This window comes from Lithobates pipiens, unplaced genomic scaffold (genome assembly GCF_037356315.1).
Source record: "Lithobates pipiens isolate NorthernLeopardFrog02 unplaced genomic scaffold, aLitPip1_a1.2 Scaffold_8, whole genome shotgun sequence".
Taxonomy (NCBI): Eukaryota; Metazoa; Chordata; class Amphibia; order Anura; family Ranidae; genus Lithobates; species Lithobates pipiens.
The window spans coordinates 250,192,977-250,218,241 of record NW_027507903.1 but is presented as its reverse complement, the minus strand read 5'-3'; positions in this window follow the sequence as shown (position 1 = coordinate 250,218,241).

Here is a 25,265-nt window from a genome sequence, read left to right as displayed (position 1 = left end):
GCTTCCCTAGCACGGTCCGAGGTCTGCCTTCTTGGAAAAAGACGTTTTTGGTTCTGAAGACGTCTGTCTTGAGGGAGGAAACCAGACTTTCCACCCGTGGCCCGGGATATGGTGCTATCTAGTTTATTACCAAATATGGAGGTTCCCTCAAATGGAATACGGCACCAGGCCTGCTTAGATGTTGGACCCACCAACCAAGGACGGCGCCACAAAGCCTGGCGTGCCGAGACTGCTGCCAACATAGCCCGGGACAGAAGGCTGGTGATGTCAATAGATGCCTCCCCAAGAAAGACTGATGCCATTCTAATCTCCTGAATGGGAGAGTCTTTAGCCGTATTCACCGAGATACCTCTCAAGAACTCTTCAACATTGTCGGCTCAGGATTCAATAGCCTTTGAAACTGCGGCTAATGCCAAAGTTGGTTTACAAGCCATTCCCGAAGTCAGATAAATTCTTTTCAGATCTGAATCAATTCTTCTCTCTAATGGATCTTTGAAAGATACCGTGTCTTCCAAGGGAAGAGTCACATATTTGACTAAACGCATGAGTGCTTCATCTACCAAAGGAGCTGATTCAAGGTGCTTTACATCATCCTCCTTAAAGGGGTACAGTTTAAATACTTTTGACTGCATGGAACTTTTCCTATCAATCTTGCTCCACTCCTCAGTAATGATTTCTCACAATTCAGATAAGAAAGGAAAATATTGCCGTTCCTTTTTGAGTTGTTTGAAAATTTTTCTTTGTTTGGGGGGGGGGGGGAGTAATAGGCTCTTCCCACTTCAGGGCTTCTTTCACTGCCTTGACTAGAGCAGGTACTAAAGCATAATCAAATCCCACACCTGGATCCGAATCGCTGTCTGACAAGGGAACAGAGTGGTGACTTGGTTGAGAGGATTCCCAGGTCTCTTGCAATAGCCCTTCACCTCCTGAAGGACACAATGGGTCTAAAGGGGATTCCATAGAATGATGAACTTCCCTCTGCTGCATGGACTCCTTTACCACCCTTCTCACCATAGACTCCAGGCGTTGATCTGCACCATCTCTTTCATCTGCGGCTTTAGAAAAGCAATGATCACAGAGCGATTTGTCTGATGGAATGGGCATCTTACAACCACAAGATGATTTATCTGGTCTTTTACTCGAGTGCAAGTAATCTCTACTGCGTTGTTCAGATCTGGAAGATCTATGATGACCAGATTTTGAAGATGATTTACGGTGGTGCGATTTTGACGATCCACTGTGACTATGAGCACTATACTGCAGCTCGGACCTAGAAGGGCTATAAGGAGATGTACAAAAGAGAGGAAAAAAAGAGAGAAAAGATACAGACTAGCTGATATCAAATGCAAAAAGATTACTCCAAATATACACAGCAATCCAGCTATGTACATACCTGTTACAAGCGGGCAAGTCACTAGTGGGCAGTGAGGCATCCATAACTATTGACCGCTGACTGAAACAACAATAAACCCCCATAAGCAGCCAAACAAAACACAGGAGCATCAATACATAAGCGCAGACCATGACCTACCTTACACCAGTCAGATAATACCCCCGGGAAGTCACCGAATCTCCTGCAAACATTCCCAGGCTCTGACAGCTCTCACTGTGTTTTAAATATGGTGCCTATGATGTCATCAACGATGTCAGACGCGAGGTGCATGCGCGGGAACCAAGCCTCGCTTTGGATTGGGTCCGTGCATGCGCAGAATGCAGCGCTGGACCCGGAAACAGGCAGGGAGAGGCTGCTGGAATGCGGAAGCGTCAGCGCCTATGCAAAAGAACAAGCTGGGAACACACAAAAGAAAAAACAGGTAGAAAACACATAAACACTGCTGCCATGAAAAGGAAACTTTCCAGCTCACCACTCCACCAACGATCACCTGGCCAAGATTTTCCAAGCACACACCACCGGTCATCCTGGCAGATAATGGCCACCTCACATAAAGGGTAATAAGCCGTGCACACTTATCTCTGGTCCAAATCGAGCCTTCAGTGCTACTCTGCCATACACTCCATACCCATGCTTAACAGACAGGGCCTATCGGAGGAACATAGCTTGATAATCGGCTGACTTGATCGTAGTGAAGATATCTTCAGGTAGGAAAACACCTGTCCTATGGACAAATTACACCACAAAATACATTCTACTACTCTTCCCGAGTATGGTGATTCCATATCTGTGAGACTTTTACACAGCCTGGCCACATACAAAGGCCCAACATTGAAGTAGCACCTTCAGGCGTTCTACTAGCATAAATGGCACATCTCATTCCTCATCCACCTATTACACTTTTGAAGGCCCTGGAGCACCAAGACAATGGAATTACCCACAAAATGACCCCATTTTGGAAAGCAAACACCCCAACGTATAATCTATAAGGCATAATAAGTCTTTTGAACGGTTCATTTTTTTCCCGAAGTTTTTGGAAAATGTGTAAAAAAAACGAAAACGCATTTCTTTTACACAAAGTTGTCAAGTTATAAGATATTTCTAACACATAGCATGTATATAGCAAAAATGACACCCCAAAATACATTCTGATACTTTTCCCGAGTATGGCAATACCACATACAGTGGTGTGAAAAAGTGTTTGCCCCCTTCCTCATTTCCTGTTCCTTTGCATGTTTGTCACACTTAAGTGTTTCGGAACATCAAACCAATTTAAACAATAGTCAAGGACAACACAAGTAAACACAAAATGCAATTTGTAAATGAAGGTGTTTATTATTAAAGGTGAAAAAAAAATCCAAACCATCATGGCCCTGTGTGAAAAAGTGATTGCCCCCCTTGTTAAAACATACTATAACTGTGGTTGTCCACACCTGAGTTCAATTTCTCTAGCCACACCCAGGCCTGATTATTGCCACACCTGTTCACAATCAAGGCATCACTTAAATAGTGCTTGACACAGTAAGGTCCACCAGAAGATCCTTAAAAGCTACACATCATGCCGAGACCCAAAGAAATTCAGGAACAATTGAGATAGAAAGTAATTGAGATCTATCAGTCTGGAAAGGGTTATAAAGCCATTTCCAAAGCTTTGGGAATCCAGCGAACCACAGTGAGAGCCATTATCCACAAATGGCGAAGACATGGAACAGTGGTGAACCTTCCCAGGAGTGGCCGGCCGCCCAAAATTACCCCAAGAGCGCAGCGACGACTCATCCAAGAGGTCACAAAAGACCCCACAACAACGTCCAAGGAACTGCAGGCCTCACTTGCCTCAGTTAAGGTCAGCGTTCATGCCTCCACCATCAGGAAAAGACTGGGCAAAAATGGCCTGCATGGCAGAGTTCCAAGGAGAAAACCACTGCTGAGCAAAAAGAACATCAAAGCTCGTCTCAATTTCTCCACAACACATCTTGATGATCCCCAAGACTTTTGGGACAACATTCTGTGGACCGATGAGACAAAAGTGGAACTCTTTGGAAGGTGTGTGTCCAAGTATATCTGGCGTAGAAGGAACACTGCATTTCATAAAAAGAACATTATACCAACAGTAAAATATGGTGGTGGTAGTGTGATGGTCTGGGGCTGTTTTGCTGCTTCAGGACCTGGAAGACTTGCCGTGATAAAAGGAACTATGAATTCTGCCGTCTACCAAGAGATCCTGAAGGAGAATGTCCGACCATCTGTTCGTGTACTCAAGCTGAAACGAACTTGGGTTCTGCAGCAGGACAATGATCCTAAACACACCAGCAAGTCCACCACCGAATGACTGAAGAAAAACAAAATGAAGACTTTGGAGTGGCCTAGCCAAAGTCCTGACCTGAATCCTATTGAGATGTTGTGGTATGACCTTAAAAAGGCCGTTCATGCTCGAAAACCCTCTAATGTAACTGAATTAGGACAATTCTGCAAAGATGAGTGGGCCAAAATTCCTCCAGGACGCTGTAAAAGCCTCATTGCACGTTATCGCAAACGCTTGGTTGCAGTTGTTGCTGCTAAGAGTGGCCCAACCAGTTATTAGGTTTAGGGGGCAATCACTTTTTCACACAGGGCCATGATGGTTTGGATTTTTTTTCACCTTTAATAATAAACACCTTCATTTACAAATTGCATTTTGTGTTTACTTGTGTTGTCCTTGACTATTGTTTAAATTGGTTTGATGTTCCGAAACACTTAAGTGTGACAAACATGCAAAGGAACAGGAAATGAGGAAGGGGGCAAACACTTTTTCACACCACTGTATGTCAGACTTTTACACAGCCTGGCCACATAAAGAGGCCCAACATTTAAGTAGTACCTTCAGGCGTTCTAGGAGCATAAATTACACATCTCATTTCATTCCTACCCATCACACTTTTGAAGGTTCCTGAGCATTAAGACAGTGGAATTACCCACATTTTGGAAAGCAAACACCCCAACGTATATTCTATGAGGCATGGGCAGCAGATAGGTACTTGGGTGCTCTGATGGGCTGCAGATAGGTACTCCGGTAACTTGATGAGCTGGAGACAGGGACTCGGGTATTGATGGCCTGGTGACAGGTACTCGGGTACTCTGATGGCCTGGTGACAGGTACTCGGGTACTCTGATGGCCTGGTGACAGGTACTCGGGTACTCTGATGGGTTACAGATAGGTACTCAGGGAGTCTGATGGGCTGGTGACTGGTATTTGGGTACTCTGAAGGGCGGTGACAGGTACGTGGTACTCATATGAACTGTGACAGGTACTCAGGTACTCAGATGGACTGTGACAGGTACTCGGGTATTCAGATGAACTGTAACAGGTACTCGGGTACTCAGATGAACTGTGAAGGGTACTCAGGTACTCAGATGGACTATGACAGGTACTAAGGTACTCATATGGACTGTGACAGGTACTCAGGTACTTGGGTACTCAGATGAACTGTGACAGGTACTCAGGTTCTCAGATAAACTGTGACAGGTACTCGGGTACTCAAATGGACTGTGACAGGTACTCGGATACTCAGATGGACTGTGACAGGTACTCGGGTACTCAGATGGACTGTGACAGGTACTCGGGTACTCGGATGGACTGTGACAGGTACTCGGATGGACTGTGACAGGTACTAAGATGAACAGTGAAAGGTACTTTGATGGGTGGTGACAGGTCCTCTTTATTGGGGGGGAACAGTGTGATTGGTGTACACTGTAGGCAGTAAGAAGATGTTACCGCAATCTCCTTCTCACACATGATCGGTGTGTGAGGAAGGAGAACCCGGTAATATCTCGTTACCGCTCTATACACTTACATTTAGTGATCGGCTGTGAAAAGATCACAGTCGGACATGTGGTAAACAGGCACTGGCCAATGGCTGTTTACCAGCGTCGGTGACTGACAGTGTTCCCGGGAACACGCCGCCACCAGTGTGCACGCGCAGCGCACCAATGATCGCACGCATGCGCCGTGCAAAGTGGAGTGGTACCATCTGCCAGATGGCTGTTCACCCCCCTCAGTGGCCAGTGGTGTCTCCATAACACGCCGCCACCGAAGATACAGGGCTGCGCACACATGATCGCGTGCATGCCCTGTTTAAATGGACGGACGTCATATGACGCCCGCTCAGAACAAGAGCCTCACTGCCTGGCCGTCATATGAAGCATTAAACAGCAAGGGCCTCTGTCTCTCAGGTGAGACCTCATCCAGGCCAGACCAGATGCTAGTAAACAGATTGAAAATGGTTCATATAGGAAAGTTTGTTTTATCTCTATGCATCACCAGATGTTAGTCACTTCAGTGGTTGCATGTACAACCACTTTAATTAACTAAACTTTCTGCCTCCCACTAATTCTTAAAGCTAAGCTGTTAAAGCGGAGGTCCACCCTAAAATGGACCTTCCGCTCATCGGATTTCTCCCCCCCTCCGGCGCCACAATTGGCACCTTTCAGGGGGGAGGGGTGCAGTTACCTGCATAATCCAGGTAACTGCACCCACTTCCGCCCATTTCCGCAAGTGCCCGCCCCCTTCTGCAAGTGCCCTGCTGCCTGCTGGGAAACACACAGATCCCAGAGGCAGCGGGGACCGTCCTCATTGCGCAGCGCGGCTCGCGCATGCGCAGTAGGGAACCGGGAAATGAAGCCGAAAGGCTCCATTTCCTGATTCCCATACCCAAGATGGCGGCGGCAGCACTCGAGTGTCGATCTAGAGATCGGCTTCGGGTGCCGACATCGCGGGCGCGCTGGACAGGTAAGTGTCACTATTTTAAAAGTCAGCAGCTGCAGTATTTGTAGCTGCTGACTTAAAAAAAAAAAAAAAAAACGCGGCGTCCCGGCGGACTCCCGCTTTAAAGCAGAATTGCCATAACATTTTATAACAATGTACTAAATTAAATGATAAGTTCACTTTTTTTTTTTATTCCAGCTTCCCTTTATACCAATATAACTTTAATGGACCTCTGTTGCAGAAAACAACCTTTCTGTATATTCTAGAGCAGGAATTACTTTAGCCTTCAGTATCTCCTATAGAAAACCCCTGCATCACTTCCTGGTATTCGTCCTAGTGTTTGGGATGGGAAAACCATTAGAAAGAAGTAGTAGTAGGCAGACCCCCTCATTAACACCAGCCCTGCACCTGTCCTCCCTCTCCAAGAGATTGCTCCCACTCAACTACAATATGTAGTTACATGCTTCTCCACTGCAGGCAATGTGAGTGAGCACCGTTCTCCCTGAAAACACAGCCAGTGTCTTCTTCTTCTATTGACAACATACTTGGGGGCCACACCCTAAAAATGTGTTTACATTCAAGACGGTGCTGCTCAATGACCAGTCCATTTTTTGCAATAAGGCATTCGTCGTTTTAACTGACAATTGCACGGTCATGCGATGCTGTACCCAAACAAAATTTACATCCTTTTTTCCCCACAAATAGAGCTTTCTTTTGGTGGTATTTGATCATCTCTGCGTTTTTTCTTTTTGCGCTATAAACAAAAAAAGTGCGACAATTTTGAAAAAAACACAATATTTTGTACTTTTTGCTATAATAAATATCCCTAATTTTTTATTTTTTTTAAAAAAGCTAATTTTTTCTCACTTTAGGCCTATATGTATTCTTCTACATTTTTTTGGTAATAAAAATGGCAATAAGCATATATATTTGTTTGCGCAAAAGTTATAGCATGTACAAAATAGGGGATAGATTTATGGCTTTTTTTTTACTAGTAATGGCGTCTATACGATTTTTATCGTGAATGCGATATTATGGTGGACACATCGGACACTTTTGACACATTTTTTGGGATGATTGACAATAAGACAGTGATCAGTTCTATAACAATGCACTGATTACTGTATAAATGTCACTGGCAGGGAAGGGGTTAACACTAGGGGGCGATCAAGGACTTAACTGGGTTCCCTGACTGTGTGTTCTAACTGTAGGGGGAGAGAACTGACTATATGAGATGACAGATTGTGGTTCCTAGCTATTAGGAACTCACAATCTGCATCTCCTCTCGTCACAGAACAGGGATTTGTGTGTTTACACACATGTCCCTGTTCTGCCTCTCGTGCCCGCGATTGCTCATGGCCAGCGGTCATGAGCATCAGCACTCCCGCAGTGCATCGGGCACGTGCGCACCTGCTATGCCGCTTAACCACTTCAGCCCCGGAGGATTTGGCTGGCCAAAGACCAGAGCACTTTTTGCAACTCGACACTGCGTCACTTTAACTGACAATTGCGTGGTCGTGCGACGTGGCTCCTAAACAAAATTGACGTCCTTTTTTCCCCATAAATAGAGCTTTCTTTTGATTGTATTTGATCACCTCTGCAGTTTTTATTTTTTGCGCTATAAACAAAAAAAGAGCGTCAATTTTGAAAAAAACGCATTATTTTTTTACTATAATAAATATCCCCAAAAAATATATATAAAAAAAAATTTTTGCTTCAGTTTAGGCCGATACGTATTTTTCTACATATTTTGGGTTAAAAAAATCACAATAAGCGTTTATTGTTTGGTTTGCGCAAAAGTTATAGCGTCTACAAAAGGATAGTTTTATGGCATTTTTATTATTATTTTTTACTAGTAATGGCGGCGATCAGTGATTTTTATTGTGACTGTGACATTACAGACACTTTTGGCGCTATTTTGGGACCATTCACATTTATACAGAGATCAGTGCGATTAAAAAAATGCATTGATTACTGTGTAAATGTGACTGGCAGTGAAGGGGTTAACACTAGGTGGCGCTGTAGGAGTTAAGTGTGCCCTAGGGGGTGATTCTAACTGTGGGGGGAGGGGCTGTGTGTGACACATCACTGATCATCGCTCCCGATTACGGGGTGCTATGATCAGTGACACTGCCACTAGGCAGAACAGGGAGATGCTTGTTTACATCAGCATCTCCCTGTTCTTCCTCTCCGTGAGGTGATCGCGGGTAGCCCCGCGGACATCAAGTCTGCAGGACCCGCGGACAGACTCATGGAGCTTGCCTCCCGAGATCACGTACAATAACGTGATTTCACGCAGCAGACCCAACCTGCCACAATAAAACTGCGGCGGCTGGTCCACAAGAGGTTAAAGGAGCCGACGTACAGCTACAGCGGTTCGCGAGATCGTGCCGACCTCCCAGAGTATAATGACGGCGGCTGTTTGGCAAGTGGTTAAAAACACCTGAACATATTCAAAAATATGGGGATTTGGTCACATTATATGGTAATATAGTGCTAAGCCCACTTACTGCGTCCCCCATTATCAGTGGGTCCTACAGTAGTAATAGAATGAAAGATCCTGCGTCTCTCAACCATGGGAGACAAACTCCTCTTTATGGGAGAACTGAAAGGACTGTTATAGGAGGAGTCCTTTCAGTGTTTTCATAAAGCTGGCCATACTAATTGTACAATCTCTGTAATTTTCCTTTAGATTTGTCAAAACCATGGAATAGGAGAACCCATCTGAACAATCAACTCAATTTGTATCAAATGAAATAGGCCCTTGCAGTACATAGTAGATGGTAGATCTAAAGGATATTGTACAATCAGATTGTACAGTGTAGGGTGAGCTTTACAGACCCCTTTCACACCGAGCCGCCACCCACATTAGCACTAAAGCTGCGCTATTTGGCCGCTAGTGTGGTGGTATGCCCAAAAGGGGTTAAATCCGCCTGCAAAATGCCACTGGAGCGAGGTTTTACTGGCGGTGTAGCAGCGCTGCCCCATTGATTTCAATGGGGAGCAGCGGTGGAGGAGCGGTGAGTTCACCGCTCCTTCACCGCTCTAAAGAAGCTGCTGGCAGGACTTTTTCTGACGTCCTGCCAGCGCACTGCTCCAGTGTGAAAGCCCTCGGGCTCTCACATTGGAGTGCACGGAGCAGCTGTTTTAGGGCGTTTTGCAGGCACTATTTTTAACACTATAGCGCCTGCAAACCGCTCCAGTGTGAAAGGGGTCTTAAAGTGCTGCCTTAAAGGAAGAAGAAGGAAATTGGGTGGAAATAAAAAAGTGGTGGAATAGTAATGAGAGAGGTGTGGTCCACAGAATTAAAAAACACCATATTCTGTGATGCAGTAAGGCAGTGCATGATGGGATATGACATTTCCTGGATGATCACCTGATGCCACAGGAAGTGATGGGCTCACAATGCATTTTTAACATTTTGAAACGAGAGGTGCAGATTCAAAGTTGCCATGGACTACCTGAGTGGATGAAAAGCACATTGAGATGTCTTGGGCAGAAAAGACATTAAAAAAGGATTCTTTTATTATTGGTTGGACTTTATCCCTGTCTTACATGTGTTGCAGAACATGCTGTCTGTGAATAGCTCTATCTGGCCTGGCTTGTACCTGCTCCAGGTGGCTATATTATGTAGGCCAATATGCTCTTATGGTATGTTCTCCCCTGTAATTTTTCTGTTCTCTTTCTTTCGCTCCCCCAATGCTGTACTGAAGTGTCTGACGTGTAATGTTTCACTTTATACTAATAAAAAGTTATTTGACAAAAAAAAAAAGGATTCTATTTATTATGAAAAGTGAAATTCTGTCTGAAAAGGAGAATTTAGACTTTAAAAAAATATACACATTCTCTTTAATGATAAAAGTTTGGCAGCAATGTTTGCGACTTTTTATTTTCCGGTTAAAAGTATGAATTTATATACAGTGATAAGCTGTGATATATCTCACGTTTTACACTTTCATACTGAATGATTTCTACTAATGCTAACAAATTAGCAATCTGACCCATGGAACCAGGCCCGGACTGGTCATAGGGCTTGGGAGCCAGTGCTGCCGGGCCTAATATAAGAGGTGGATCGATTTTGGGGGCTGGGTGGCAATTGCCGCTATCATGCTCCAAAAAAAGGCAGCCGCTTCACTCTCAGCAGTAACACCGATGGTCCCCACTGCCTGCTGTCCAGTTGTTAGGACCACCTGGCGTCTAGCAACCAGTGATGACACCTAATGCAGAGAGAAGCCTCAGCATTCAGCGCGGAGGAGGAAGTAACTTCTTCCTCCTCCTCTTTGTGCTGAGCTCCACCCACCTCCTCCAGTCTCTGTGGCGTTGGCCCCCTGCTCAAAAGGGAAAGAGAACTGGATTTGAGAGTCTGAGGTTAGGCTGGGGGTGGAACCTGTTGGGATGTCATGAGGGAGCTGGGCACAGATGGAGGGACAGAGAGGATGGCAACTGAGCTGGTGCTGGACGCTAGATGACTAGGGGGGGATAGAAAGGGCAAGAAGAGGTCACATCCTTAGATCTCAGGGGTTCATGATGGGACTTATAGTCCTTCACTTTTGTGGATGTGACCCCCAACGTCCCAGCATAAACTCCTCAGAGCCAAGGAAGTGACAATGCACCCCCCCCAATCAAAGATATGCTGGTTGCCACAGGGAGGATGACCCCAGACACCCTGCAAAAGATGTGGGGCAATTGCCCCAGGTGTCCAAGTCCAAGCTAGTGCCCCCTGCCAGGCCATTTAGTGGAGCCAAGTTCTGGCATTGGGCTCCAGGACACAGGGATAGTTCACACCATGTTCAAGGAGGGACAGTAAGCCTGTAGCCTAGTCAACCCATCAGAGAAGGAATAAAGATATATCAGGCTAGGCACATCATGAAGGATATGCGACATGCTTAGGATACACTCTGGGCATAGCTAGATACTGTCTCTATTCTTCTTCTCTGGTGTTGTGCTGGTCTGCCGCCCTCCAATAAGCCTGCAGCGGTCCTCCTTCCACAGTAAGTTTTTTTTTTTTGGTTTAAAAAAAAAACAAGAAAAAAAATGGGCTGCTCAGTCTAAAATGCTCAGTCTTATTTTTTTTGTGCCAGTCATGGAACAGAGATATAAAACTGGCCTAATATGCATGAATTTGCTTTCAGCCTTGTGCTGATACAAAGCTGTGACCTTAAGATAACAGACTATACATATGTGGTAAATCAGTTTAACATAGTTGCCAGTTCAAATAGGGTGGCTCTATCCCAGTCAGGCATCTGGGACAAGCCAGCCAGCAGCAATGTGGTTAACATCATCTACTGCCACATGGTTTCAGGGACTGCACAGAAAATGTTTTAAAGCAGGCTTTGAAGAGGAAGGATGAGCAATTCTATAGGAAAAAAGAATACTCTGCACTTCCTTACATGTGACATTTAACCCAGGCAAAAGTGCTATATTTATTTTTCTGTCAACGCTGCATATGTTCTTATTCCCTGGTTTTTGCAAAGGCTGAAAAGTAATATTGCACATTCTGAACATCTGCAGCACTCAATGTGAAAAAGACATTTTGAAACATAAGCTCTGTAGTGTAATGTGCCTTAGATATTGCATATGACGGCACTATACACATTTCTTCTGTGTGTAGATGTAGCACCCTAGAAGAGAGTATCGTTTTTGGTCTTTCTGCTCACCAGGAAGATGGCCAGATAAAACTTAGAGTGCTCTCTGCCTACCAGGGAGCAGAATATATTGGTTAGGGCTGCTCATTGTACTCAGGTGCAGCTCAGCTTGTTCTGAATGTCCCCCACTGGTCCAATAGGGAGGCATGTTGGACAGTGGGAGGGGACCGGACAGGCTTTGTTACAGCCCTCGCAATTGGCAGAGGAAAAGTGCTGTATTGTATGCTGGGATACGGTATATAAGACAGAGTACATGCACTCAGGGAGAGTTAAGCTGGGGAACAGAGCCCAGGAGGGAGAGGGGCGGCTGCTTTCGCCCCCAGGAGGCGGTTGTGTGGCCCTGGGTGGTTGACCCAGGGGCCTAGAGAGAGAGAAGCTAAACCCAGAGGTCCTGCAGAGCTGACTGGAAGGGAGACACAAGGAAGGATCTGATTCTGCCTACTGTGAGTACAGATCTGTGTCTTTGGGGCCTGTCGAGTGAGGGCTGCCCCCTTCAGCTGTAAGAGCCAGTGGCACTCTAATTGTGAAAAAGAAAAAAGAAGAGTCAGTGGACGGGTGTATGTAAAAGGGATGCTAGAGAGTGTGCTGAAGACAGTAAGAGAGAGTGAGAGTGAGAGCAAGTGAGAGCAAGAAGACATAACTCCTTTATACATGTGGCTGTATAGTTAAAGCAGTGTGAATACTTCAGCAAGTAATCCGGTGGGGGTATCCCACTCATCCCTTCTCCCATCCAAGTTCCAAATAAAATACAAAAACACAAATACCCTGGACTGGTCATTGAGTAACGAGCAGTGGGAGTAAGAGTGGGACAAGTGGGAACTCCTAGCATCTAAGCGGGAACCCCTAGCACCAAAGTGGAAAACCTTCAGCAATCAAGTGGGAACCCTCAGCAACCAAGTGGTGAACCTCAGCCACTGAGTGGGAACCCTCGGCAACTAAGTGGGAACTATTAGCAACCAGCTGCAGGTTACCGGCGAGAGACCTATGAAGTCAACACTCAGCAAGCCCTACAGGGACAATGCTACATATATAGCACATATTAATAGCTATTGAGATGTTTGGATTGTTGGATGCTTAGGAAAGTTTATAATACTAGTGGAAATGTACTTATTTGTACCTGGAAAACATCTATGCTCTCCAACCCTGTCACAACAGTACACTGTACCTGGAAAATCTGCATGTACCCCGTCTCTAGCTTGGCAGTACACTGTACCTTGAAAATTTCTATGCCCCTCATTTCTGGCTCAGCAGCACACTATGCCTGGAAAATGTATATGCCATCCCTGTATCAGTGACACACCGTGCCTGGCAAACCTCTATATTCCCATTTCTGGCTCAGTAGTACACTCTACTGTACCTGGAAAATCTGTATCTCCCACATAACTGGTTCAGTAGACTATAGCTGGAATACCTCTCTATGTCTCACATCCCTGGCTCTGTAATACAGTAGGCTTGTGCAATTCGTTTCGTAACGAATCGAAATTCGGCCGAATTTTGCATCTTTCTGACATTCGGATGCATCCGAATGTCCGAATAAAAAATAACAAATTACAACGAATACGAAAGAAATATAACGAATGAATTTGAATGAATTCGACATGATTTGAAATTATTTCAACCGCATTCGAAATTATTTGTGACCCGACTTTAGGGCCATGTATCTCGGGATCACTTGGTGCTAGATACTTCAAATTTGGATATGTTGTATTGCTAGTATTATTGTGTTTGCATACCAAATTTGGGGTTTATAGCTATAAGTGACCCCGAGATATGTGGCCCCAAAATCGGGTCGCAGAATGTTATTAGTTATTAGAGCAGAGAATGACATTTTGCGACCCGATTTTGGGGCCACATATCTCGGGGTCACTTATAGCTAGAAACCCCAAATTTGGTATGCAAACACAATAGTACTAGCACTACAACATATCCAAATTTGGAGTTTCTAGCACCAAGTGACCCCGAGATACATGGCCCTAAAGTCGGGTCACAAAATATTTTCGAATGTGGTTGAAATAATGTCGAATCATGTTGAAATCATTTCGAATCCGGTAGAAATATTTTCGAATTTCGTTGAAATATTTTCGAATGTGGCCGATTTTTCGAATTCGGTAGAAAACTAAAAGAAATCCGAAAACGAATTTAAGGAAGTTAACGAATATAACTAAACGAAATTAATGAATTAACGAATTAAAACGAAACGAAACTAAACAAATTTTTTCCTTTTGCACATGTCTATAATACAGTGTACCTGAAAGTCCCTCAACCCTTTTTCCGTGGCATACTGTACAGGGGTCGCAGGAGTCGCCATTGTGACCAGGCCCCATGCTGCAGGGGGCCTTTGCGGGCCCCCGTATGCCTAAATAGGAGGAGCGGCAAGGGTGGCTAAGACCAAGCTCCTTGATCGGAGCTGGAAAGCGGCCACGAGCTGGAGCCTTGATCGGAGCTGGAAAGCGGCCATGAGCTGGAGCCTTGATCGGAGATGGAAAGAGGCCACGAGTCATGTGACCGCTAAAAATCAGTATTTACACACTCATTGCTTAAAATGCATAACACAGTGTGCCATGCCAGCCTCTAATTGAAGGGTTGGCATAGACTTTTACAAATGGGTTCACAAACCCTTTAAGGTAAAGGACTGATGTTTTTTAAAAGGCTATTTATAGGTATGTGTGTTTATACATTTGTGTGTGTACATGTATGTGTGTATGTGTGTGTGTTTATATATGTGTGTGTATGTGTACAAGTATGTGTGCGTGTTTATATATGTGTGTGTTTATACTACAAAATGTTATTGACCATTTTGGTTAATAACGGTGTCAGTCTTGGCATTTTTGAGAAAAAAATTGCAGCCAATTTAATTCCTGAATACCCCGTAGCGCCCATTTTACACCAATTGACGAAAATCCACAAGGGACTAGATCCTGTATATGGGAGACCCATTATTTCTGGCATTGGTTCTTTAAATGATAAATTGGGTTAATGGTTGGATGTTGTATTGCAGCCTCTGGTGTGTAAACTTCCCAGTCATTTAAAGGATACTAACCATCTTCTAAACATCGCAAAGGATACAGGGTGGGATGACCACTCTATGTGGATCACCTGCGATGTCTTCTATATTCTAGTATACCCCATTGTCTAGCATTAGAGGTTATTACTTTCTATTTGGAACGCGATACGACCTTTAGTCTTGAATATAGTTTTTTTATCCTGGATGCTTTGCAATATTTATTAACCCATAACTATTTCTCTTTTAATGGAGACTGGTTTCTCCAAAAATGCGGAGCAGCCATGGGAGCTAAATTTTCACCATCATTGGCGAATCTCTATATGTAATGGTGGGAATGTAAATATATTTTTGGCGCTACAAATCCCTTTAGATATTCTGTTAGAATGTTTTATCACTACATTGATGACCTGATTTTTATCGTGGATGTGAGCCTTGGCTCTCTTGATGATTTTTTGATATATCTTAATCACAACGACATGAACCTCCAGTTCACGGGACATTGTGTTAGGAATGAAATACATTTCCTCGATGTTCATCTGTGTGGTGTCAATACATGCATACACACCAGCCTCTGCAGAAAATCTCTATCTGGGAACACCTTTCTGATGGCCAAATCTGGCCACCCCCAAAATACCATCAGGGGTATCCCCGTTGGCCAATTTCTCAGGGTTCATAGAATTTGTAATGACCAACACACCTATCATAGGGAAGTACAATCCCTTTACCTTCGCTTTTTACAGATTGTCTATTCCAGATACATGCTTGACAGGGCTCTGTCAATTGCTAACTCTAAAAATAGAAGAGACCTTTAGTTTAATAAAAATGGACCAACCATCAGCACGCCTTTAAGTGAAGAGTTTAATGATATCAGGAAGATTGTGCACAGATACCTGCCCATCCTGTTTGAAGATCACATTTGTGCTGACTTTCTGAAAGATGGTATTAACTTTGTTTCCAGATGTACCCCCATATTAGAAATGTTTTGTCACCCAGTTTCTTTGGACCTACTAAAATTACATCCAACACTTGATTGCACTTCAATTATTGTTGTGGAGTGACAGGCTGTTCCTGTTGTAAACATATTACTAAAGGCAATGTTGTTTGCTCTCCTACCAATGGGAAGGAACACAGGCTGACCTCTTTCTATAACTGCAATACCAGGTACATGGCATATATTGTTACATGCACTATTTGTAATGTACAATATATAGATCGTACCATCAGGCGGCTCAGGGACAGAGTTCAGGAACACCTTTACAGTATTGAAAAAATCATTCAACGAATGTTGCCAGATATTTTAACCAATACCATGATGGCAAGACTTCAGCAGAGGGGGTACAGATTATAGAAAAAGTCAATACACCCAAGGGGGGGGGGGGATGTGTTCAAACCCCTCTGTAGAAGGGATGTTTTTTGGATTTTCCATTTTAAAACTCGCATACCGTATGGTTTGAACTCTGAACGGGATGTCACACATTATCATGATTAATTATATCTATATCTAGGGTTTATTAAATCTACATTTCTGCCCTTATTAGTTCATAGTTTATCCACTCTTTGCATATTGCTGTTATAAATGCTTCCCTCATGGTCATGTCTATTTCCTTATATACCGGTTTCTTGAAAGGTGACTTAATTTCTTTTGGCTTCCCCATATTCCTGCGAAGATATGGTTTTAATATTTTTTTATATACCTAAATCATATTTGCACTTTGCATGGACCATTTTTTTGCTGAATTATTGGTAAGTCGTTCCCCCCATTCCTTTTCCATTGATTTTGGTTGAGATGTTCACATCTTGTTCTGTATTCCCATGCATCACGCAAAACAGATAATTTCCTGCTGACTACAATGCACTTGAGTTTTTACATTTTTGGTTATATGTCAGCAGTGGTCTTTGATTGTTTTGATCTCTGTTTGTGATAGGTATCTCATTGTTATCCTATTGGATAGCCACTAACATCCTTGCACTACACACCTAGAGTGTCTACTTTTGCACATTATCATTGAAATTTTGTTTAATGTTTCTTATTTCATTGAAATTTATGTGGGTTTATGATTTAGCGCAGACTATTCAATTTTTTACACCTAGAGTGATGACTGTGAAAACATTATTTTTATTGTATTATCAATATATGGTCATTACTCATTTGTTCGTATATATTGCTGTTACCTTCATTCAAAGGATTTTATTTAATTTTCAGTTAACCAATTTTTTCTCTTTTTTTCTCTTTATTTTTGTTTCTTTGGGTCTGTTTTTACATATTATTTTTTTTCATTGGTGACTAATTTGGATCTATTTGGCTAGTTTGGGGTTTTATCATTTCATTTGTTTGTATTTATTTTTCATTAATGTTCTATTTATTAGCTATGAAATTGTTTTTAATCCAAATGTCAATGTTTTCCTTATCAGCTGTTCTCCTGACTCAGGAATGGTTTTCAGGTGTACATTGACTTTGTTTCAATTTTAAATATATAGTTTCCGATTACTGTTTTATGTGAATCACGCACACCCCTGATGAAGAGAATTTATACAAGATCTCGATACGCGTCGTTTTTTTTTTCTATGTCCACTGTAACATGCTGTAATACAGTGGAGATTAGGTGAAATGCATCAGACTTAGGAACAAATATTGTTAATTGTGTCTCTTTTGATACTTTTTGTAAATATACGAATTTTGTATTGTATTGTTTATGGCAATTTTGAATGTGCTGATATCATTTTAGTACCATTATTAAAAATTATATGTTTTATTATATCTTGTACACTTTTTTGGCCTCTCAGCCCATTTAAATGTCCTTATCCCAGAGGAGGCAATTTGGTTTTCAATTCTTTTTGGGAAAAGGGACACTTTCATGAATTTAAAAAAAAGAAACCGTAAAATTAGCCCAATTTTTTTGCATAATGTGAAAGATAATGTTACGCCGAGTAAATAGATACCAAACATGTCACACTTTATAATTGCACGCACTCGTGGAATGACGACAAACTACGGTACCTAAAAATCTCAATAGGTGACGCTTTAAAAATGTTTTCCGGTTACCAGGTTAGAGTTATAGAGGAGATCTAGTGCTAGAATTATTGCTCTCGCTCTGACGATCGCGGCGATACCTCACATGTGTGATTTGAACACTATTTTACATATTCGGGCGCGACTTACGTATGCGTTTTCTTTGCTGCGCGAGCTCACGACGACGGGGGGCGCTTTAAAAAAATTTAAATTCTTATTTATTTTATTGATTTTAAAATTAATTAATTGTTTAAAAAAATTTATCACTTTTATTGCTGTCACAAGGAATGTAAACATCCCTTGTGACAGTAATAGGTGATGACAGGTACTCTTTATGGAGGGATCGGGGGTCTAAATGTCTTCAAAGTATTCAGATCGCCATTTTCAGCGATTCTGAATACTGTATATATTTTTAAATCTGGCGCCATTGGCAGCCGAGTAAACTGGAAGTGATGTCATGACATCGCTTCCGTGTTTACAATTAGGAGACTGGAATGAAGCCGCTTACGGCTTCATTACAGTCCCTCCCTAGCCTCTGGAAGAGGGGGATTGTGCATCAGTGCTCTCGAATGAACGGGAGCCCCAGTAAGAGCGGCGGGAGGCAGTGGGAGGGGGACGTCCCCTCCCACTCCTCCGGCATAACAGCCGAGCGGCTTTTAGCTGCATCAGTTGTTATGGCTGGAAAGCCAATCGCCTGCTCTGAAAAATGGTACTGGGATGATGCCTGCAGCTCCGGACATCATCCCGGTATAACCCCCGGAAGCCGAGTACACACATCTGTATACGCTCGGCGGCAAGGGGATATATACAGATGGATTTAACTGTTGTATGTTTATTCCCACTTTATGGCTAATGATTCATCTTGGCCGGAGTTTTTCTTTAGGCTGGGTTCACACTGCTGCGGTGACGAGAATCGGATGTGATTCGCACCGCACTGCAGTGCAAATCACATGCGATCTCTGTGCGATGCGATTTCAGCCATACAGATAGTATTGCTGAATTCACAACGCACCCGGCCCAAACTTGCACAGGACCCATTTTTTGGTCCACAGCAGAATCGTATCAGAGTTTGCAGATCGCACTGCGATATGCGAACTGATCTGGGGGTGTCATTAACGTTTCACTGACACTCCCAGCAGTTCGCATAGGGCAGTGTGAACTGCCGCCGGGAGGCATGTGATGCGAGAACCCGCAGCGGATTTGCAGCGTTTCCACATCACTGCAATGTGAACCCAGCCTTAATAAGGACAGGCGAGTGGTTCAGGCCGAGCATAAGTTTGGCCTGAACATATCCCGTTCAGGTGATTGCCAAACACCTACATTTTCTGTACAATCAGCAGACTGTTCAGTCAAGCGCACAGTCAATAGGTTGCTAAGGAGTGAGAAATGGAAGCCGGGTGTCAAATTTGCCTTCAATAGAACATTGTTTTACAAAAAGTACATTGGGGTCCCCCCCAATCCATACTAGGCCGTTTGGGTCAGGTATGGATTTAAAGGGGAACCCCAGGCCAAAATAAAAAAAAACAACGTTGGGTCCCTCCTCAGATCCTTATCTGACCATGCAGCCTGGCAGGCCAGGAAAGGACGGGGACAAGTGAGCACCCCCCCCTCCTGAACCATACCAAGCCACATACCCTCAATATGGGGGGGGGGGTGCCCCAAAGCACCTTGTCCCCATGTTGATGGGGACAAGGGCCTCTTTCCCACAACCCTGGGTGGTGGTTGCGCGGGCCTGCAGGCAGGGGGCTTATCTGAAACAAAGGGGCCCCCAGGTCCTCGCCCTTCTATGGGGAGCATAGTATCCCTACCGATTCACCCAAAAAACTGTGTAGTGTAAAAAAAATAGGAGCCAAGTCCTTTATTAAAAAACAAAAAGTCCTCTGACGTAGATCCATCATCATTTACGCACCGCCAGACCTGAAAAAAGTTTAAAAAAAATTCCGCCTGTGATGAAGGCTAACCGATGACTTCCTGCTGCACTTAAATAGGTAAAGGGCGGAGCCACCTGGTGACGTTACCTTGTGGCACCACCCCTTCTGACATCACTGACCCAGCATGCATCGGTCAGTGATTTCACAAGGGGGGGTGCCATCGGGTGGCGTTACCAAACAACTCAGCCCCTTTACCTGTTTAAGAACTGTCAGACGGAGGAGCAGGCATTGTCAAAAAACTCTCTTGGGGTTTGTTTTGTTTTTTTATACTTTTTTTGGTGAATGTACCCAATTCATTCACATGGGGGGGGGCTGGGATCTGGGGGCTCCTTTATTAAAGGGGTCTTCCAGATGCTGATAAGTTTCCTGCCCGTAGACCCACAAAATCACTGCCCAGGGTTCTGGGGAAGAGGCCCTTGTCTTCATCAACATGGGGACAAGGTGCTTTGGGTGCAGCCAGGAAAATCATTTTATTTTCCTTATATTTGTCAGTTTTGCTTCAGCAGGTTCTATACATGGTACAGATGAGCCACTTTAAAGGCAGTCTAAAGGGACCCCCAGGCACTATATTTTAAGGAATTTTTCATTTTTATTGTTTCACTTTAAGCATCATTAAAATCACTGCTCCTTAAAAGCTATACATTTTTTCTTTTAATTTGCATTGATAGTATTGATGCAAGTTTAAAAAAAAAATATTGGTATTTAACCGCTTTCGGACCAGCCGTTGCAGTTATACTTCAGCAAAACCACGTAGCTGTACATTGGCTTGCGGGGTCCCAATAGCAGGTGTGCGTGTGTGCCCACTGCTCAGCGAGGGTGCCAGTGCCAGTGGGCGATGGTCGCGATGACCACCGGCCACAAGTGATCGTGAGCAGGAGACACGGAAAAGGGATGAGTTTGTGTAAACACACACTTTCCTGTTCTGTTCTGACAGGAGTGACAGATCGTGTGTTCCTATTAGGTAGGAACCACGATCTGTCACTTCCTCTAGTTAGTCCCCTTCCCCTATAGTTAGAATCACCTCCCAGGAAACACAGTTAACCCCTTCACTGCCAGTAACGTTTTTACAGTAATCAATGCATTTTTAATCGCTCTGATCTCTGTATTAATGCCAATGGTTCCAAAAATGTGTCAAAATTGTCTGATGTGTCCACCATAATATCACAGTCAAGATAAAAATTGCAGATCGCATTACTAGTAAAAATAATAATAATAATAAAAATGCCATAAATCTATCCCCTATTTTGTAGACGCTATAACTTTTGCACAAACCAATCAATATTTATTTATTTATTGCAATTTTTTTTTTTAACCAAAAGTATGTAGAAAGATCCATGTCAGCCTAAACTGAGAAAAAATTGCCTTTTTTAAAGAAAAATGGGGATGTTTATTATAGCAAAAAGTACAAAATATTGTGTTTTTTTTCAAAACTCTTTTTTTGTTTATACCCCAAAAATAAAAACCGCAGAGGCGATCAAATACCACCAAAAGAAAGCACTATTTGTGGGGAAAAAAATTGTCGGTTAAAGCGACGCAGTGCCGAATCGCGAAAAGTGGTCTGGTCAGGACGGAAGTATGATTTTAATGATGCTTAAAGTGAAACAATAAAATAAAAGAAATCGTTAAAATATAGTGCCCGGGACCCCTTAGTCTGCCTGTAAAGTGGCTCATCTGTACCATGTATAGAACCTGCTGCAGAAAAACTGACATTTAAAAAAAAAAAAGTAATTTAAATTGATTTTCCTGGCTGCAAACCATTGCTGACAATAGAAAATAAAAAAATAAAAAAGGTATGCCCCCCCCCTATGCATACCAGTCTCTTCTGGTACAGATTTTACGGGAACCCCCACACCAAAATGCAAACAAAATTGTCGTGGAGTCCCCCCAATGTCTATATCAGACCCTTATCCGAGAAAGCAGCCTGACAGGCCAGGAAAGGGGGGGACGTGTGAGATCCCCCAAACCCTACCAGGCCACATGCCTCAACATGAGGGGTGCCTTGGGTCGGATTTTTTTTATTTTGGCATGGGGTTCCCCTTAAAATCCATACCAGACCCAAAGGGGACCCCCACGCTGTTTTATTTAACATTTGACTTCCAGCTAGGAAAATACATTTTAATGTAATTTATTTATTTATGCATGGTACAGATGTGCCACTTTACAGGCAGACTAAAGGGACCCCCTGGGCGCTATATTTGAAGGAATTTTTCATTTTTATTGTTTCACCTTAAGCATCATTAAAATCATCGCTCCTGTAAAAACTATCTTTTTAAAAACAAAACATTTTGCATTGACACGTGTTCCCCAGGGCAGTACCCAGGCCTCCATACCCTTTGTATGGCCAATAACTTGCATTCAAAATGGGGACTTTTTTGATTTTCCAAGTTCAGGTACCATAGACTTATAATAGAGTTCATGGCTCAGGTCTGAAATTTGTGCGAACCAAACCAGGGCGTGTTCGGCCCATCACTATTCTTTAATACACCTGGAATGTTACTTCCCAAAGGATTATTTTTCAGGGGCATTTGTTAGGGATTTTTATTTTATAGGACCATCATCCTATTTATGTGTAGCCTTTGCACTGGGACACAAGATGTGTGCAGATGCACGTACCAGGGAGACAGAGATGATTTTAGCGGCTGAGCTATAAACTTTTACTACAAAGCGTGTATTTTATTATTGATGGCGAGAGATAACCTCCACTATTTTGGTGAAATGATGAATGCTTTCTTTTGAAATTTTCATTGTCTTATTTTGTAGTACCATAAAGGTGATCTGGAAAAACTAAACATCTTGAGCTTATGCTTTTTTAAACTTGCCAGACCAAATTGCCTGTTTTTAGTCTATGACAAAAGTAAGGAAACAGGAAATTTCCTTTGTTACTGCAAGAGGGAAATGCAAAAAATATTTTGCTGGTCCATTTATAGCTTATCCAGCTTGTTCAGTCAATTATGAAAGTGATATCAGTAGGTTTTGGCTCCTTTCAGTTGTTTGAAAATAAATGAAAACTATATTATATATTTTATATATATATATATATATATATATATATATATATATATATATAAAATTGCAGTTGATAGCGTTCAAAGAGAAGCCACCTGCAAATTGACTGTGGTGCAGATCACACAGGACTTTCTTTTTTTTATTTAGATTTATATTACTGTTTTTGCTAAAAAGCTTTTGAAAAACCATCTTAAAGACAATAAATAGTTTTTGTTAGTTTGTAGTCTAGATAAACATGCAAAAGAGATCAGATTGATGAAAATAATATTATTTATAAAATATATATAAAAAAGGCTTGTTTCTAAGTATATATTAGCTCTTTAGGCTTGGAGATCGCACTGGACTGACTCAATCAGTCATTGGTCAATGGGTAGGTGATGATGGGGATGGGTTGGAAGAATTCTCTTTCAATGATTTCTGCTCAACTTAAAAAGAAGGTGGCAGTGAGCCCTTTTTATGGGTTTGGGCTGCCACCAGGGCCGACACTACCACTAGGCGAACTAGGCAGCCAGGGCCGTCTTTAATATTGATTGGACCCTGGGCAAAAATTTTCTTAGGGCCCCCCTCCCCCCATGCAATTTCGCTCTCCACCTTCTCTGAGACATACAATAAATAGCAGCTAGACTTAAAATAAGTTTACTGTATCAGATCAGGCAGCGACTGTGATTAGTTGCCAGAGGTTACAGCATATCATTACTGCTCACTGACTGGTTGCTAGAGGTTACAGCACTCCTTAAGGCTCACTGATTAGTTGCTAGAGGTTACAGCACATTTCTGCTTGTTGATTGGCTGCTAGAGATTGCTGTACAGTAATACTGCTCACTGGTTGCTATAGGTTACAGTACATCTTCTCCTCACTGCAGGGGGGCATGATATACCTATGAATGCTGCCTTTATTTACATATCAATGTAGTTGGCCTCAGCTATTTGCATATGCATGTCACTGCTATTTACATATGAATGCCAGTATTTACATGTAAACACAGGTCTGCAGGTGAGTCATCTGTACACAACAACAGATTGTACAAAGCGTGTATTTTATTATTGATGGCGAGAGATAACCTCCACTATTTTGGTGAAATGATGAATGCTTTCTTTTGAAATTTTCATTGTCTTATTTTGTAGTACCATAAAGGTGATCTGGAAAAACTAAACATCTTGAGCTTATGCTTTTTTAAACTTGCCAGACCAAATTGCCTGTTTTTAGTCTATGACAAAAGTAAGGAAACAGGAAATTTCCTTTGTTACTGCAAGAGGGAAATGCAAAAAATATTTTGCTGGTCCATTTATAGCTTATCCAGCTTGTTCAGTCAATTATGAAAGTGATATCAGTAGGTTTTGGCTCCTTTCAGTTGTTTGAAAATAAATGAAAACTATATTATATATTTTATATATATATATATATATATATATATATATATATATATAAAATTGCAGTTGATAGCGTTCAAAGAGAAGCCACCTGCAAATTGACTGTGGTGCAGATCACACAGGACTTTCTTTTTTTTATTTAGATTTATATTACTGTTTTTGCTAAAAAGCTTTTGAAAAACCATCTTAAAGACAATAAATAGTTTTTGTTAGTTTGTAGTCTAGATAAACATGCAAAAGAGATCAGATTGATGAAAATAATATTATTTATAAAATATATATAAAAAAGGCTTGTTTCTAAGTATATATTAGCTCTTTAGGCTTGGAGATCGCACTGGACTGACTCAATCAGTCATTGGTCAATGGGTAGGTGATGATGGGGATGGGTTGGAAGAATTCTCTTTCAATGATTTCTGCTCAACTTAAAAAGAAGGTGGCAGTGAGCCCTTTTTATGGGTTTGGGCTGCCACCAGGGCCGACACTACCACTAGGCGAACTAGGCAGCCAGGGCCGTCTTTAATATTGATTGGACCCTGGGCAAAAATTTTCTTAGGGCCCCCCTCCCCCCATGCAATTTCGCTCTCCACCTTCTCTGAGACATACAATAAATAGCAGCTAGACTTAAAATAAGTTTACTGTATCAGATCAGGCAGCGACTGTGATTAGTTGCCAGAGGTTACAGCATATCATTACTGCTCACTGACTGGTTGCTAGAGGTTACAGCACTCCTTAAGGCTCACTGATTAGTTGCTAGAGGTTACAGCACATTTCTGCTTGTTGATTGGCTGCTAGAGATTGCTGTACAGTAATACTGCTCACTGGTTGCTATAGGTTACAGTACATCTTCTCCTCACTGCAGGGGGGCATGATATACCTATGAATGCTGCCTTTATTTACATATCAATGTAGTTGGCCTCAGCTATTTGCATATGCATGTCACTGCTATTTACATATGAATGCCAGTATTTACATGTAAACACAGGTCTGCAGGTGAGTCATCTGTACACAACAATAGGGCAGAGCTGGGCAGCATTAGTAGCAGCACAGGAGTAAAACTTCAAGGGAATGTAAACTGGGATAGTTGGCAAGTATGAGGCAGCTGCTTTGGGCCCCACAACAATTACAGGGCCCAGGGCAGCTGCCCCTTTTGCCCTGCCTTAAAGG